The sequence below is a fragment of the Sorex araneus genome, chromosome 10 (genome assembly GCF_027595985.1).
Source record: "Sorex araneus isolate mSorAra2 chromosome 10, mSorAra2.pri, whole genome shotgun sequence".
Taxonomy (NCBI): Eukaryota; Metazoa; Chordata; class Mammalia; order Eulipotyphla; family Soricidae; genus Sorex; species Sorex araneus.
In genome coordinates this window covers 14267825-14286835 of record NC_073311.1, presented here as the reverse complement: position 1 = coordinate 14286835, position 19011 = coordinate 14267825, and the positions used below count along the sequence as shown (strand labels likewise).

The window sequence follows — 19011 nt, the reverse complement described above, 5'->3', positions numbered from 1 at the left end:
AAATGTAGCTTCAAAACACTGGAACATCTGTTTCAATGTCTGGAATCCAAGTGACTACAAGTCAAAATTTTTCTTTTAGATTCTGTCTCATTATGAGGTGTGGACCTACCAGCTATCAGAAACAGTACTAACGCTCAACTCATTCTCATGAATGCTCTTTATTCTAAACAGATGCTAAGGAATTATTCTGGCTTCCCGAGTTTTATTTGTTTTCTTTGGGAGACACATCCTGCATTGCTTAGGGCTTACTACCTACTCTGTGCCCAGGGATCATTACTGGCAGTGCTCAGGTAACTGTAAACTATATGTAGAGGTAGGGATTCTGGGTGAGTTGGCCTCGTGCAGGACAAGACCCTACCTACTGTACTAGTTCTCCAGCCACCCAGGTTTGAAATCTTTAAGTACTCTAATATTTAAGTGAATTATGACTCCCCATTTAACACAGAAAGGTTGTATTAGGGTTTGCTGTGTAACAAATTATGCCCAAATTAAGCAGCTTAGCAAAAGACTATTATCACAGTCTCTGAGGACCAGAAATCCAAATGAGTTTTAGCCAGGTGTTTAGTGCAGGATCTCTTATGAAATTGTGTCAGGCTGCTGACTAGGGCTGAAGTCAAGTCATCTGATGCTGAAGGATCTACTTCCAAGTTTAGTCACACAACTGTTTGCCTCAGTTTCTCAACACATGTACGTCTCCTCAGCGTGCTTGTGGCATGGCTGCTGGCTTCCAGAGCAGGTGAAGAAAAAACAAAAATGGGACAGCAAAACAGAGTCTCTTACAATTTCTTGGAACCTTGCACTGGAAACAACAGGTCGTCATTTCTGCCGTGTGCTGTAGGTGATGCAGGGATTGTAGAGGCCGGGAAGGGTGTGAATGGCAGCAGGTGGAGATGGGTGAGGGGCCGTCTCAGAGCCTGCCTCCTGCTATGGAGGGACAGCTCTCCTTCGAGCAACGAGACCTATCAACAGCTCCAGCTGGAAACCTCATTCCCCATGAAGAGGAGGAGACTAAAACATTGGCATTAAGTTCTTGTTTTTTTTTTTTTTCCTTTTTGGGTCACACCGGCAATGCACAGGGGTTACTCCTGGCTCATGCACTCAGGAATTACTCCTAGCGGTGCTTGGGGGACCATATAGGATGCTGGGAATTGAACCCAGGTCGGCCACGTGCAAGGCAAATGCCCTACCCGCTGTGCTATTGCTTCAGCCCCCGGCATTAAATTCTTATACCCACATTTAATCTCCTTCATGGGCTCCTAAGCCAAAGCCCAAGTTTAAAGTCTAATAATAAGGTGGCAGGAGAAGTGGGTATGGGGTGACATAAAAGCAAAGAATGCTTATTCAGTGGAAACTTTGTTTTGGGGGATGAAAAATACAAACAGCAGTTCCAACAATTCTTTAATCAATAATTGTGTCAAGGGACCCTGAGTGATAGTACAGCGGGTAGGGCATTTGCCTTGCATGCGGCTGATCTAGGTTCAATCCCTGTATCCCATATAGTCAGTCCCCAAAGCACCGCCAGGAGTCACTCCTGAGCATCGCTGAGTGTGACCCCCTCCCCCCGCAAAAAAAATTGTGTCAAGAAGTAGAAAAACATTTTACTTGAACATAGACAACCCAAATCTTTTAAACACAACAGAAATGATGTGTTTATAAACTTTCCATATAAAAGTTTGACCTTTTTGAGTTTTTGTTTTCTGGGCCCATTGGTGCTCAGAATCTATTCCCACATAGGTGCTCAGGGATCACTTCTGGAAGTGCACTGACGACCGTGCAATGCGGAATGCGAACCCAGACCTTCTGCATGCAAAGCCTGCTCTCATCCAGTTGAGCACTTTCCAGTTTAAAGTTTGGCCTTTTTGATGAGGAGACAGAAGTTATGAACAATGAGTATAACCAAATGCTAGAAAAACTTTCACAACGCCTCTATGAACAGCCCTGCTGACAGTAAAATAAGCTTCTGTCATCACTTTGCTACCCTTTGTCATTGAAACGAGCCGACTTCCTCCAGGAGATTCCAAAGGTTTGTTGATGAGCTCTATGCATCTTTGTAACCTCCCACGCTGAACCATGAAATGACAGACCCAATCCCCACAGTTGCACCATTTTCCATAAACTATTAATAACAAAAATTTCAATTAGTCCTGCAGGCAGACCCAGGCACACGGGTTCCAGAGGGTCTGGCTGGAACCAAGACTTCATCTTCAGAAGTTCTCCCTGACTTGACTGCCTACTTGTGCTAACCTGGGATACTGCCTCACCCGCAGGAGGCTTGACGCTGTTTGGTTGTCCCAGGAGGTTAGGAGCTCCCTGCAGCGCGGACATCCTCTCTTGCCCTATTTTCCTCTTGCCCAACACTGGGCCAGCCATTCCAGGGGTGATGGGAGGAACTGGCTCAGTTGTCTAGCAGAGCTAATGTCCATCTGTGAGGAATTTTGGCTGAGAAAGATAATTGACTTCAATCATACACGAAATGTATTGAAACGTCCTCATTACAAAGGTATCTAGAGGAAAACTACCAAATATTCTAGAGATTGTAGCAAGCAAAATCAGCTACACAATCTTTTTCTAATTATTACAACAAAGTAACATATGAAGAATTCTCATTTTTCCATTGGAAAAATAAAGTTATGCTAATCAGAAAGAATGACATTTGTTCTACTTTAGATCAAAGTCCCCTCCAATACCCCAGAGGGCCAATTCTGCTCTTGTTAAGACAAAAAGTCTTGGTAAAAGTACAAGGGTGTTTATTTCTTCTATTTTGTGGACAGCTTCCTTATTGTTGATTCCAACAAATCTCTCAATGGTTAGCAAGTTTGGAGCAAAAGGTCAGGCAGGATCTTTTCGTCTGACTAGAGAACTCTAGAGATTTTATTTAATTTTTTAAATTTTTTTTATTAGTGAATTACCATGAGTTACAGTTACAAATGTATGAACTTTCACATTTGCATTTTGTTTATATCCCTCCACCAGTGCCCAGTCCCCTCCACCAATGTTCCCAGTATCCCTCCCACCCTCCCACCCCATCCTTCCTTGCCCTCCCCCACCCCCCACCTCTGAGGCAGGGCATTCCCTTTTGTTCTCTCTTTCCTTTTGAGTGTTGTGGTTTGCAACAGAGGCACTGCGTGGCCATCGTGTTTGGTCTATATTCTATTTTCAGCGCGCATCTCTCATCCCGTGCGGGTCCTCAAACCACACTTTACCTGGTGTTCCCTTCTCTTTGCGAGCTGCCCCTTCCTCCAGTGTGTGGGGCCAGCATCCAAGACTTGGAGCCAACCTCCTGGTACTTATCTCTATTATTCTTGGGTGTTAGTCTCCTATTCTGTTATTTTATTTTATATTCCACAGATGAGTGCAATCTTTCTATGTCTGTCTCTCTCTTTCTGACTCATTTCACTTAGCATGATACTTTCCATGTTGATACACTTATATGCAGAGTGATGATTTTAATATGAGGAGCTGGGTCAGGGAGATGGCTCACAGCCCTGGTGCCCATAATCTGTCTGTCTTACCCCTAGTGGTGACCCTGAGCACTGCTAGCAGTGCCGCGCCCCAAGCAAAGACAACTCTTAGGGGCTGATCTGACAAACATTGAATACGTGGAACGGCGAATCTCTCCAGTGAATTATTTCTATGATTATTTCTTCATTCCTTCATTTTACTCTTCCTTTTTATATTCATTGGAAAATGAATGTTGGTGACAGACAGGGCACGGTGATTTTCAAGCCCTATTTTTTTTAGGTTTATTTTAATTTTTAATAAAATTAATTAATTTTTACAAAGCTGTTCATGATTGGATTTCATAAATACAGTATTCCTACACCCATACCTCTACCAGTGTTCATTTCCCAGCATCAGTATCCCCAGGTTCCCTCCCATCACCCCCCACCCCCTGCCTGCCTCTATGGCAGACACTTTTCTTTTTCTTCTCTCTCTCTCTCTCTCTCTCTCTCTCTCTCTCTCTCTCTGTCTTTCTCCTTTTGGACACTATGGTTTGCAATATTGATTCTGAAAGTTATCCAACATGACCATTCCCAGCTATTATTGTCATAGCGGTCTCTTCTCTATCTTAACTACCCTCAGCTCCCCCCTCCCCCCTGACACTTGTGGTTAATTGCAACCATTGACCAGTCTTCCTAACACCTGTTTTCCCTGGCCTTGGATATTCTTCTACTATATATACTTTTTTAATATACCACAAATTAATGCATTCATTCTATATTCAAGCCCTGTGTTAAGCAGAGAAGTGAGTGCCCAAGGCTACGCAGCCATGAAGGGTTAGAGATGGGGATGGGGTTGAAACCCAGGCCACCTGGTTGTTCAACCACCACTTGATACTCCCCCTCGAAGAAACCACTCAACGCATGTTTACTAAATAATTGAATGACTACAAATATGTGCCACGTAAATTCCTTGAAGTTTAATGTAAACAGAGGATGGAGATATTTCCAGAGTTCTATAAATATTTCTCCCAGTGGATACTTTGACCAACATTATCACTAAAAAAAATTTAAGGAAATTTCTCCTGTCAGCCTTCATGGTTCCCTACTTTCCTTTTGCTGTGTGTGTGTGTGTGTGTGTGTGTGTACATGTGCATAAGTGTTAGATTTTTGCTGTATTTTTGCCTTTCCAAGAAGGCTCGAAGACCAGTGTCTCTCCCAGCAATACTCATCTTGGCCTGCCTTGGCCTTCAGTGCTTGGGCCACACTGTGTGGTGCTATTTGGCCCAGCAGTGCTTGGGGACTCCCAAAGCCACGTATGATTGTGCTGGGGGGCCATGTGATGCTGAAGATCAGCCCCTGGACCTCACACATGTGTTCTAGTCCTTTGAGCCATCTTCCTGGTCCTATGATCTCTTTTGCTCTCATTCTTATAGTCATTCATCTTTTCCTTTTGCTTCCAGTTCTCCCTGCCATATGGGTAAGGGATAGCTTATTTTCCCCAAAAGACCTAGCTCTTTCAGGAAGGTGAATAAAATGTTGTTTTATTTTGGTAAATTTTCAACTGTCTCAGAAACACCTGGAAGACTGGTTAAAATGGTTCACTCCTACTTCTGGTTCAGTGGGTCTCTAATTAGATCTGAGAAATGTGAATTTATTTTTTTTCTCCTTTTCTTTTCTTTTCTTTTCTTTTCTTTTCTTTTCTTTTCTTTTCTTTTCTTTTCTTTTCTTTTCTTTTTTTGGGTGAAGGCACAGCTGTTGTTGCTCAGGACTTACTCCTGGTTCTCAGCTCAGGGATCACTCTGGTGGGGCTGTGTCCACAGTGGGAGCTGTGGTCGTGCAATGCTGCCTATGGGGAGAGAATACGGCTACTCTGGAAAGCCCACTTGGTGAGATAGTTAAGCTACTTTATATTATATTATTTCTAGAAATTGTGACAGATTGATTCATTTTTGCCTTAATTTTTTTTTTTTTTGCTTTTTGGGTCACATCCAGCAATGCACAGGGGTTACCTCCTGGCTCTGCACTCAGGAATTACTCCTAGTGGTGCTCAGGGAACCATATGGGATGCTGGGAATTGAACCCAGGTCGGCCGTGTGCAAGGCAAACACCCTACCCGCTGTGTTATTGCTCCAGCCCCAGCCTTAAAATTTTTTATTAATCGAGGTCTCATGTTACAACAATCTTTGTGGTAGGCATACAATGTACCAGCCCTACCACAATGCCAATATCTTTCCACCACTGACCCAAGGCACTTCTCCTCCACTGCCTGCCCCCACGCCCCACTCCCCATTCACATGGGCTCGGCAAATTTAATTCTGTTGGTAGAATCTCAGAGTTTGTTTTCATTGTCCATTCTCTTACTGTATTTCTTTATGTCCCACATGTTAATGAGATCATTTGGTATTTGTACTTGTATTGCTCCTTCAGATTCACTTAGTTTAACCTAACAGACCCTCCAAGCTGCAAGAATTTATCTTATGGGAGATAGAGAAAGAGTACAGGGGTTAAGTGCTAGTATTGCAAGCAGTCAACCTGGATTCTATCCCCAGTCCCACACATGGTCCTCTGGGCACTGCTCAGCGTTATCCCTAAGTATAGAACTGGAGTAAACTCTCAATAGCACAAAACTGTGACCCACTTCTATCTCCTCAAGGAAGTTTTAATATTTTCATATAGCTGAGAAATATTCTGCTGTGTAAAAATGCTATGGTTTCTTTCTTTTGGGTGGAGGCTATTCCTGACCCTGCTCCCAGTGGTGCTCGGAGGCCCTTGGGATGTGGAGTGCAGACCCCCATGTGGGGGTCTCCAGCCTTTGAGCTCTCTCCAGTCCCATACCCTACACTTCCCTTACCTGCTTATCTTGATTAAAGATGTTGGACACTTCGATTATTTCCAGATCTTGGATCTTGTAAATGTAGCACTGTAGCACTGTCCTCCTGTTGTTCATCAATTTGCTCAGGCAGGCACCAGTAATGTTTCCATTGTGAGACTTGTTGTTACTGTTTTTGGCATATCGAATACGCCACGGGTAGCTTGCCAGGCTCTGTTGTGCGGGCAAAATACTCTCAGTAGCTTGCTGGGCTCTCTGAGAGAGACAGAGGAATTGAACCGGGGTCGGCTGCATGTATGGCTAACGCCCTACTTGCTGGGCTATAGCTCCAGTCCAGGATCTTGTAAATAGGTACAATAAACATAGGTGTGCAAAAACCTTTTTTTTGAAGGAACGTTTTTGAGTCCTCTTAGTAATTTCTCACTACCTTAGAACTCAGGCCGAGACAAAGGATGCCACTTGCCAAGCGCCTCAAAGTTCTGTTTGGAGTTTGAACCTTCAGCAGGGTGGTATCCTGTCCTTGGCAGATTACTGAGATTTACAGTGTGGGGCCCCAGGTCAGTTTCATACAGACTCACTGGCCTTAAGCAAGTTAAGCATTCACAAGCTGGGAAAGGACAGTATTAGAGATAGTACAGTATCACAGGATAATACTCTACCTGGAGATCCAGTCTCTTGCCCCAAAGTCCTGGGAAGATATATCCAGGAGATATATCCAGACTGATTTGTCAGTCTGCTGTTGGAGGGAACAGGTTTAAGAAGCTGGGAATAAAGCTGCCAGGAGATTTGGCGAACATCCTCTTCTGAGAGGTAGCCACACCTCTGGTTGACTGCAACTTCCAGTTTAAGACTGAGAGAGTTAAACTAAACCAAGGGAATTGAATTAAACCAAGAGAACACAGCAAAGTTTCCCTTCCCGTTTCCTCCCACATAGAGTGGTTTCTTTCAGAGTAATACCCCTGGTGTCATTTCCTTGTCTCACTAACTTTTGCCACAGGAAGGATAAGTGACCTATCTTACTGGAATTGAGAAGAACTTGGTCTTCTCTTTCTCCTGTTACTGCCCCACAAGCGGACATTTGGTTCTGTCCTCAAGTGCTGGAATTCACACAAACAAGCCTGTGGGGGTGGGGGTAGGGTCTGCAGAGGTCCCATGCTCTCTGTGACTCAGACAAGTTAGCCATTTCTCAGATTCCGAGCGGGGAGGCCGGCTTGCCTGCAGAGGACAGCCCTATTGCCTTTTATCAGCTTTATCAGTAATAAAGGTGATGTTTGACCTCCTTGTTGTTGGTCTCTGGATTTTCAGCAGGTTCAGAACAAAAACAGAAAAAGTTTTATTTATTGAGACCTCCTGAACTCTAGACAAGAGCTAAACAGGTTTTGAGCCCTTATTGCATATTAAAAATCTCTCAAGGTAAGCTAGGAGGAAGATGCTATTCTTATATTTATTTTAGAGAAGTGGGAGTTTTGAGGAACTAAGTGATATTTCCATCCAGAATTAAGGAAGATGCCCCCTGAGCTGGTATATGTCAGCACTCAGATGTATGGCTATCGGACCTGCGGCTCTACTAGGCTCCTTCTTCAAAATCCTATTTGAGGACAGAAAGGCACTTTTGTTTTATCTTGTTTTTGTCATACCTAGCTGTGCTTAGGGCTTACTCCTGGCTCTGTGCTCAGGGATCATTCCTGGTGGGATTTGGGAGCAAACCTGGGTCAAGTACACCTTACTCACTGTGCTATTATTCCTGCTCCAGAAAGCCACAAAAAATCGTTTAGAGTTTTAGGTAAAAATTCCATATATAAGGGCTGGAGTGATAGCATAGTGGGTAGGGCATTTGCCTTGCACAGGGTCAACCCCGGTTCAATTCCCAGCATCCCACACGGTCCCTCGAGCACCACCAGAAGTAATTTCTGAATGCATGAGCCAGGAGTAACCCCTGTGCATCGCTGGGTGTGACCCAAAAAGAAAAAAATATTCCATATGTATATACATAAAAATTTTAATATAAATTTTTACTTCATTTTAGAGGTTGTATATATATGATACACACTGTCACTGTCACTGTCACTGTCATCCCGTTGCTCATCGATTTGCTTGAGCGGGCACCAGTAACGTCTCTCATTGAGAGACTTATTGTTACTGTTTTTGGCATATCCAATACAACACGGGTAGCTAGCCAGGCTCTGCTGTGCGGGTGCGATACTCTTGGTAGCTTGCCGGGCTCTCCGAGAGAGGCGGAGGAATCGAACACCAGTCGGCCTCATGAAAGATGAACACCCTTCTGCTGTGCTATCGCTCCAGCCCATGATACACACACATATATATAAGCACTAATAATAAAAAGTAACCACAACAAATTAAATGGTGGAAAAAGTACTACTAGAGAAGGAATTGGTGGCTTATTAGTATATTTTCTTCTATGCCAATGGAGAAAATATACTAATTTTTCTTCTATGATTCAGTGGGAAGATGGAGGAAAAGATCTTACTCAGACACTTTGGGAAGCAAAATAGTTGTTCTTAAAATTACTTTGGATACTGGGGATGGGCATTTTAGTTGGGAAGAATTTGTAGCTCAATGGTATCTGCTCGCTCCAGGAATGCGAAGAGCCTCAAAACCGTTCGTTCAGGGTTTTGATGAAGAAGTCTGACCATCTCGTAGGTGGGCGGCCGCACATTCTTTTGACGTCCCGTGGAATCCAATCGGTAACAGCTCTAGTCCAGTGTTTGTCTCTAAATTGCATTACGTGTCCAGCCCATCTGATTTTCGATGCCTTGGCAAACAAGACAGCGTCCCTGATTCTTGATCGTCGACGAGGTGTATGTTAGTGCGGGAAGAATGGTGGAGTCAAAAAGATGTGCCTGGAGCTGGAGTTTCTTCATCCTCTTAACCACTTCTTTGCTGCTCTTGAAGGCGTTCCATGCTGCTCTCTTCCTCCTGCGCAGTTCTGGCGCTAAGTCGTTCCTCATGTTGAGTTCTCAACCCAGGTACACATAGCTGCTGCATTCAAAGATGTTTGTTCTGTTGAGAGCTAATGGAATGTCAGGGACTAGTTTGTTTTTCATGAACATTGGTTTGGTGAGATTCAGCTGCAGTTTGACCTTTCCACACTTGCGGTCAAAGTTGGCCAGCATTTGTGCCACTTGGCTAATGTTTGGTGTTATTAGAACGATGTCATCAGCGAAGCAGAGGTGGTGTAGTTGCCGACCATCTATCTTCACTCTCATTCCTTCCCATTCCAGTCATCGCATGATGTTCTTGAGTGTGGCACTGAAAAGTTTTGGTGAAATGGTATCACCCTGCTGAGCCCCTCTCTTTACATCTATGATAATTTCCTTGTAGAATGGTGAGATCCTGGTGGTGAATCTGTAATATAGCTCGCAGAGGAACAAAAAGTCTAGAAATCTAGCTCAGTGAGAAGGAGATTACTTAAAAAGGAAAACAACTTCCTAGACTTCTTACAGGACAAAAATCATGACCAGACTACATAGAGAATGGAACTTCCTAGAAAGTCGACTTTTCAAGGGGTTGCTGGCACCTCTCCTTTCTGCTAACTAAGAAAGTCATTTGTTTTTCTCTTTCAAGCTCTTTTATACTTCCCCAGATTTCACTTAGTTTTGGCTTCTCATGGTGTCAGTGCTAGCCAAAATTGTTTGTTCTTTCAGTTCAATTGCCCATTCCATTATCATCTAATGAAAGATACTTTCAGTGTCTAATTCCAAAATCTTGGAAGGAGTATTTGATTCATCTGGCTTAAGTGGGAGAACATGACAGGAGGTATGGCTGGGAAGCAATTGTAAATTTGGGAGCAACCATGGGCTGGTTATTCCTCAATCTGTCTCAGTTATTCCTCAATCTGTCTCTTTAAGTAAGAAAATTAAAAATTCATCATGTGAAATGAATCAGCCAATTAAGACCTTGTTGCTAAGATTCTTCTAAAGGATTCTTGCTCTTGGTTGAGAAGGTGAAGTTGGCAGTTTCTTGTGGTGTCGATGGTCAGGGTTTTGACCATGTGATCCCAATTTCTCCCTATATCCACCAAGACTAATTGGATTTGAAGTCTATCCAGCACTTGGGTGAAGCTCTGGATATCCTAGCCCCAAAGTTGTGCCCCTTAGGGTCAACAATAAATAAAATTCTTTCCTTTCTGGAGTAAAACTGGAAGATACCCGAATAGAGAAGGCTACATGTGGGCCATAAAGTGAAACTGGGTGTGTATGCTGTGTTCGGCTCAGTGGGCTTACAAAGTTACTAACATGTGAAACAGTGTGCAGACAGAGTTGCACATAAAGCTACAAAACAGAGAAAAGTTACAAATGGAAATGATGGTGAATTGGCAGAATAGAAGTAGATGAACCAAAACGAAAAAACAAAACAAAACAAAAAAAGCAACAAAAGTTGGGTGACTAAGGGTGAGAATGCTGTGACTTGAAGTGGTAACAAGAGTGCTGCATTCCCAGGGCTCCTTTAAAGCAAATCCATCATCCACCATCATGCTGAGGTCTTAAGTCCCAGTTTTCCTATCCCTGGTTTTCTAGGAGACTTCTGGTTTTCTTCATACCACATGTGTCTCCTCACTGCTCTTTATTCTCATGCTTACAAGCATAAGACACTAACCACATTCATAGAATCTGGTGCCTCATTGTTCAACACATACAGCCTGAGATTAAACACCGGGGAAGATTAAAATTTCATTACTTCATATTTCCTAATATCTGCATAATATTCCATTGTATAGATGTATCAAAGTTTCTTTAACCAGTCGTCTATTCTCAGGCACTCAGGTTGTTTCCAGATTCTGGCTATTGTGAACAGTGCTGCAATGAACATACAGGTACAGATTCATTTTTACCGTGCTCTTTTTTGCACCCTTGGGATATATTCCTAGAAGTGGTATTGCAGGGTCATACGGAAGCTCATTTTCTAGTTTTTGAAGAAATGCCCGTATTGCTTTCCAAACAGGCTAGATTAGTCGGCATTCCCAAGAGTGAAGTAGCGTCCCTTTCTCCTCACATCCACACCAACACTGGTTGCTTCTGTTCTTTTGAGTGTGTGCCAGTCTCTGTGGTATGAGGTGATATCTCATTGTTGCTTTGATTTGCATCTCCATGATGATTAGTGATATAGAGCATTTTTTCATGCGCCTTTTGGCCATTTGTATTTTTTTTCTGAGGAAGCTTCTGTTCATTTCTTCTCCCCATTTTTTGATGGGGTTGGAGGTGTTTTTCTTATACAATTCTACTAGTGTCTTGTATATACTGGATATTAATTCCTTATCAGATGGGTATTGGGTAAATATTATTTCCCATTTTGTGTATTTTGGTCACTGTTTCTTTTGAGGTGCAGAAGCTGCTTAGTTTAATGTAGTCCCATTTGTTTATGCTTGGTTTCCACTTGCTTGGTCAGTGGTGTTTCATCCTTAACGATGCCTTTAGTTTCATTAGCATGAAGGGTTCTGCCTACATTTTCCTCCATGTACCTTATGTATTCAGGTCTGATATTGAGGTCTTTAATCCACTTTGATCTGACTTTTTTTTTTTTTTTTTGCTTTTTGGGTCACACCTGGCGATGCACAACGGTCATTCCTGGCTCTGCACTCAGGAATTACCCCTGGCTGTGCTCAGGGGACCATATGGGATGCTGGGAATCAAACCTCGGTCGGCTGCGTGCAAGGCAAACACCCTACCCGCTGTGCTATTGCTCCAGCCCCTGATCTGACTTTTGTGCCTGGCATTAAACAGAGATCAGAATTCATTTTTTTGCAGGTAACTGTCCAGTTTTCCCATCACCACTCATTGAAGAGGCTTTCTTGTTTCACTTCACGTTTCTTACTCCTTTATCAGAGATTAAGTGATTATATATTTGAGAGTCTGTGACAAAATATTTAACCCTTTCCTAGTCTAGTCCAATTTCTAGTCCAATACCATGCTGTTTTAATTACTACTGCTTTGAAGTTGGGGAAGGTGACGCCACCCATCTTCTTTTCCCCAAGGATTGATTTAGCTATTCCTGAGGGTTTATTACTCCATATGAATTTCAGGAGTGTTTTGTCTATTTCTTTGAAAAATGATAGGGACTGCATTAAATCTATATAATGCTTTGAGAAGTATTGCCATTTGATAATGTTACTTCTCCCTATCCATGAGCAGAGGATGTGTCTCCGTTTCCTAGTGTCGTCTTTTATTTCTTGAAGTAGTGTTTTGTAATTTTCTTTGTATAGGTCCTTCACCTCTTTAGTTCAGCTGATTCTGAGGTACTTGATTTCCTGAGGTATTATTGTGAACAGGATAGTTTATTTAATATCTCTTTCTTCTCTTTCATTGTATATAGGAAAGCCATGTACTTTTGGGTGTTGATTTTGTAGACTGCCACTATAAAGCAATTTTTTGTAGGTTATATAAACCTATTGTTTCTAGGAGCTTTTCTGTAGAGTTTTTAGGATTTTCTAAGTATAGTATCATATCACTCACAAATAGTGATAGCTTGACTGCTTCCCTTCCTATCTGTTATCCCTTGATATCTTTTTTTGCCTAACTGCTAAAGTTCATGCCATTTTAGTGGTAGTATATGAGCACATCAAAATCAGTGATGGGCTGGAGAAATTGAGGGACTAGCCAGATTTTCAGGGAAGTCCCACTCTCTCCTCCGTCATCATCACTGAACTGGTTGAATGCCTGTTACTCATAGCTTTGTGCTCTAGTTTTAGAACGTTGATTTAAATCTCCTTCCTTTCCATGGTAATTTCCTAACTCTCTAAAATTCCTTCAATAGTTCTGGAATACATTACATCTTTGTCCTCTTTGGGGGCCACATGAAGCAATGCTCAGGTTTTCCTCTTGGCTCTGCACTCAGGCTGGCTTGGGAACCATATGCAGTGCCAGGAATTGCATATGGGTCTACTGGGAGCAAGTTAAGTGCTGTTTCAAGGGCACTGCCTCCGGGTTCAGATGCCAAGTGCCAGTCTCAGATTGTTTTCTGTACTTCAAACCAGCTCTAGTTGAGAGGTTCCAAAGATCTGTCTCCCTACATTTTTGGATTCTGTTAATTATTTAGAGGAGCTCACAGATATTAGAGAAATGTTTTTCTCTTAGGTGACCAGCTTACTGTAAAGGACACAACTCAGGAGTGGCCTGTGTGGGAGAGATACAGCAGATCAGGGTGTGGGGTGCTGTGTGCCCTCTGCAGACAGGCTGTTCTCCTAAGCCTTCACCTGCTCACGGCACGGAAGCTCTCTGATCGTCTTCTTTTGCTGATTTTATGGGATTTTTGTTACTTAGGGATAAGTAATCACAGGACATTGGTGACAGAGCCCACTCTCTAGTCCCTCTCTGCTCCCAAGGTGTGGAATTGGAGTTAGGGCACTGAACATTCCAAATCTCAAATTGCATGGTAACTAGGTGACCTAGTAACTCCCAAAGTCATTTCAGAAACATAACAAACAAGCCTTTCATAGTTCTCCTAATTTAGGAAATTCATTGTATATATGTATATGCATTCTGAGCCAGGATATATATATATGATGTATAGATATCTATATTTATAGACCTTTCCTTCCTTCTTTCCTCCCTCCCTTCCTTCCTTCCTTCCTTCCTTCCTTCCTTCCTTCCTTCCTTCCTTCCTTCCTTCCTTCCTTCCTTCCTTCCTCCCTCCCTCCCTCCCTCCCTCCCTCCCTCCCTCCCTCCCTCCCTTCCTTCCTTCCTTCCTTCCTTCCTTCCTTCCTTCCTTCCTTCCTTCCTTCCTTCCTTCCTTCCTTCCTTCCTTCCTCCTCCCTCCCTCCCTCCCTTCCTTCTTTCCTTCCTTTCTCCCTTCCTTCTTTCCTTCCTTCCTTCCTTCCTTCCTTCCTTCCTTCCTTCCTTCCTTCCTTCCTTCCTTCCTTCCTTCCTTCCTTCCTTCCTTCCTTCCTTCCTTCCTTCTTTCCTTCCTCTCACACTCTTTCCCTCACTCCCTTCCTTTCTCTTTTTCTTTTTCTCTTTCTTTCCTCTGCACCACACAGGATCCCCTAAGTGCTATTAGGAATGATCCCTGAACACAGAGCCAGTAGACCTCAAGCACTACTAGGTGTGGTCCAACATCCTCTCCCTTCATCCCCTTCCAAGAATTAAGAAGCTAGCTTTTTTTGGTCTGACATCTTGTGGTGGTGGCTGCTGCCCTCCAAGATTTACAGTGCCTCACAAAGATGACAAAAGAAAGAAAGAAAGAAAGAAAGAAAGAAAGAAAGAAAGAAAGAAAGAAAGAAAGAAAGAAAGAAAGAAAGAAAGGAAGGAAGAAAGAAAGAAGGAAAAAAGAAAGAAAGAAGGAAAGAAAAAAGGAAATAAATAAATGAATAAAGAAAGAAAGGAAAGAAAGAAAGGAAAGAAAGAAAGAAAAAAGAAAGAAAGAAAGAAAGAAAGAAAGAAAGAAAGAAAGAAAGAAAGAAAGAAAGAAAGAAAGAAAAGGAAAGGAAGGAAGGAAGAAAGAAAGGAAGGAAGGAAGAAAGGAAGGAAGGAAGGAAGGAAGGAAAGGAGGGAGGGAAGGAGGAAGGAAAGAAGGAAAGAAGGAAAGAAAGAAAGAAAGAAAGGAAGGAAGAAAGGAAGGAAGAAAGAAAGAAAGGTAAAAAGGAAGAAAGGAAGATGCTGTAAAATCAGCCAAGAAGCACAAAGACCCAGTGAACAAATCCAGGGGCAAGGTAAAAAAGAAGTGGTCCAAAGGCAAAGTTCAGCACAAGCTCAGAAACCTCATCACCTATGACAAGCTAAGCGAGGAAGTCCCCAACTATATGCCTATAACCCCTGCTGTTGTGTCAGAAGAGACTGAGGATTCAGGCGTCCTTGGCTAGAGCGGCCTTCAGGGGCTCCTTGGTAAGGGACTTTTAAAATTGGTTTCAAAGCACAGAGCTGAAGTAATTAACACCAGAAACACCAAGGGTGGGGATGCCCCAGCTGCAGGGTAAGAGGCCTGAGCAGATCCTAACTATACATTTTGAAAAACAAAAACTTTATTAAGTAAAAACAAAACAAGATGCATTAAGAAGCTAGCTGTTATTTGGATTTAGTGTCGCAATCAATATAAATGTACTTCCTTTGGCATCCAAGAAATCTGATGGATGAATTTTACTTAGGATAACTTGACCCTTTCCTAGAATTGCCCCCCAGAAGGTTCTTGTTCTTAAAAACATAAATCAGCTCAGTTGATGGCTGCCTTTCAAGTGTAATTAAATAAAACCCAAGTTTCCATCGCAGCTCCTCAATTTTGACCTTAGGACCATAGTTCTGATCTCTTCCTTCATCTGTAAGATGACAAGTCCTGGCTTGGTCATGCCACTGCGTTGTCAGAAAAGGGAAGAAAATGATGACCATATTATATTTATTTATTTGTTCAGCTTTTGGGGGGTCAAACCCTTCGATGCTCAGGGGGTGCTCCTGGTTTTGCCCTCAGGAATTACTCTTGGCAGTGTTCAGGGGCCCTATGGGATGCTAGGGATTGAACTTTAGTTGGTCGCATGCAAGGCAAACTTGGCAAGCTACCCGTGGTGTATTCGATATGCCAAAAACAGTAACAAGTCTCACAATAGAGATGTTACTGGTGCCTGCTAGAGCAAATCAATGAACAACAGGACAACGGTGCTATGACAACGCTACAGTGCTACCTTGATAAAAGTCATGTCATGTAGTAGTAGAACTATGATTTGAATACATTCAAATACATTTGATGTCTTCTAGGAAATGGCCTTATCTGTTTTACTATTTGATCTGCCATGAACTGGTACTTAAGAGAACAGTTGCCAGATTTCAAGTACTCAAATACTTCAAATGTTTTATTTCAACTGCCATTTGTTCCAGTAAAACACATAAACATTTTTATTCCAATTAACCTTAGCATCCCACTTAAAATGTAGTAATTGAAATGTACAGAGGAAGTGCTCAAGCTCAGGTCACCCTGGGTCTGGGAGTGGAGATGGGTGAGGGATAGGACAGGGAAGAGACTGCTACCGCCATGGTGGAGGGGGAGGGGTGCTGATAGGGGACAAAGTGTAATGCATGAAGCAGTATTACTATCAGCAGCAGTACTGTAAGCCACAGTGCCAGAAATTTAAAAAAAAAAGTGCCTGTCACAACGGGCGGACTGGTGGAGGGAAGTGGACACTGGGGAAGGGATTGAAGTTGGAACATTGCGTACCCCAAACCCAATCATGAATAACTTTGTAATCCATGGTGACGAAATAAAATTTAATCAAGAACAAAACAAAAACTCAAAAAAGAATTTGTCAGGAGTGAGATGGTTTAAGCAGAGAAAAGTCAGTTTATTGCAAGAAAGTGCACTCACAGGGCGGAGGCTTCAGAAGTGAGAGGCCCATTTAGCATCCGAGGGGAGGCTCTTTATCTGGGAGGCTCTAGGAGGGAAACTTCTGCTTCTATAGATTTGTTAGTCCTGGGAGGGGGTGAGCAGGAAACATGTATCCAATTTGGGGGAAAAAGTAAATTGCATGTAAAATACTCTAAGTCAATCACAGAAGAAGCATAAGAAATACATACATTTGGATCAACTGTGAAATGTTCTTAGCCAACCTCATAAAGATACTAAAATAATTCTAGCCTATTTGTGCAAGAAAATATTGTGGCCAATTCTAGGAGTTTTGGTGACAAAGGCTTAGGATGTATGTCTTGCTGGGCCAAATTGATAAGGCAGGGGTATCTAGGTTACTTCTAGGAACGTGGGGCCTTGGTGGGGTCTCCAGAGCCTCCTGGCACAGCTGATAACCTTAGCAAGGAGGATCAGCCTGACAGACCTTTGAAATGGGGACTTCAACTCGGCATCATTATTGCTAGGCCAATAGAAGAGAAATTTTTTATTTAAGCCTAGTGTCATTCAAACTACATTCCACAATGTTTTTTTTTTTTCTTTTTGGGTCACACCTGGCGATGCACAGGGTTACTCCTGGTTCTGCACTCAGGAATCACTCCTGGTGGTGCTCAGGGGATGCTAGGAATCAAACCCAGGTCGACCACGTGCAAGGCAAATGCCCTACCTGCTGTGCTATGGCTCCAGCCCCTACATTCCACAATGTTTCTCTAGTTTTTCATATGCATTTTGTCCCAGTTTCTAAGCTTTATCATCCTGTAATTAAGATGAGTAGCTTGAGATAGAATCTGAGTTCCGTATCTTTAGAAATGCTCATAAGGAGAATATATATGAGAATATATAGGGAGAATATATATATGTGCGTGTGTATATATGTGTGCATGTGTGTGTGTGTGTGTCTGTGTGTGTGTGTGTGTGTGTGTGTGTGTGTGTGGTTATTGAGCTCCTAAAGCTCACTTGTGAAGAAAAGCTACAGAAGCTAATTGTGTTTTAGGACTTCTTGACCTGAGAGAGAATTGTCCGATTAGTGAATTAGAAGAAAGTACTCTCTTGGGGCTGGAGCGATAGCACAGTGGGTAGGGTGTTTTTCTTGCATGTGTCCAAGCCAGGTTCGATTCCCAGCATCCCATGTGGTCCCCCAAGCAACGCCAGGAGTAATTCCTGAGTGCATGATCCAGGAGTTACCCCTGTGCATTGCTGGGTGTGACCCAAAAAAAGCAAAAAAAAAAAAAAAAAGTACTCTCTCTTATTGTACGCCATACCTAGCAGGGTTCCTCTTGGGTTTAGTACTCCGTGGTGCTTGGGGTGCCACATGATTCTAGGCTGACCTCTGGGGTCCCACTTGCTAAGCATGTGCCGCAGCTTTCCCCAACCCAGAAGATACCCTCATTTGCATAGTTCTGCTTAAAATTCCCAGATGCTGACAAGTATGTATGGGCTTACAAAAAAAACTATTCATCTAGGTACTTATTTTCTGGTTGGCTAATGGGAACCAGAAAATAATAAAACATTGTTATATATTTTTTGATGTTAGACCCAATTCCAAATAAATGGGGTATTACTAATTTCCTTTTGCTACTTTGCTTTTCAATTTTTGATCAAAATTAAATCGAAAATGTTCATACTTTAGTGTGATTTTCACCAAAATAAACTTTTTTGGTGGCAATAGCAGATATCTAATACTTTTATATTAAAAAGTCATTCAACTTATTGTAGGTGACTTACCAGCAGAGGAAATAAAAGTGATCAGTTTTCTTAATGTAATTGAATGCTAAGGTAGCTTGTTTTTGACAATAAGATCTTCATTTACATTTTTTTTCTTTTTGGCTTTTTTGGGTCACACCTGCCAATGCTCAGGGGTTACTCCTGGTGGTGCTTGGGTGACCATATGGGATGCCAGGGATCGAACCTGGGTCAGCCTTGTGCAAAGCAAACACTCTCCCCACCGTACTATGACTCCAGCCCCCAAGATCTTAGTTTAGAAGGTATCTTCCCAGAAAGATCTTTCTTGAGTGGTAAATTTACATGCCAGTTTCTCCTTGTATGCTGTTCAGTGTCATTTTCTTAGTTATTGGTGCTATCAGATATTTCCTTATTATGTTTGCTATTGGTTTCTTTCCCTCTGTTGGGATATAAATCCCACACCTTGATTTTTTTTTATCCCAAGCACAGAACAGCAGGCATACAATATTTACTGAATGAGTGACCCCTCACCTTTTTTTTTCTTTGGAGGGGGCTGGTTTACACCTGGAAGTACTCAGGGATCACTCCTGGTGATGCTCAAGGGTCAGTGCTGGCATCATATTGGGTTAACTCCATGCAAAGCAGTGACTTATCCCCTGCATTGTTGCTCTGGCCCCAAATGAATAATCCTAATTTTGAAAATAAATTTGTTTACCA

General features: G+C 42.5%; 1 pseudogene; it reads left to right on the top strand.

The window, feature by feature from the left end:
• Positions 1-2415: 2415 nt before the first annotated feature.
• Positions 2416-15211, top strand: LOC129399144 (40S ribosomal protein S25-like; annotated as a pseudogene).
• The last annotated feature ends 3800 nt before the right edge of the window (positions 15212-19011 follow it).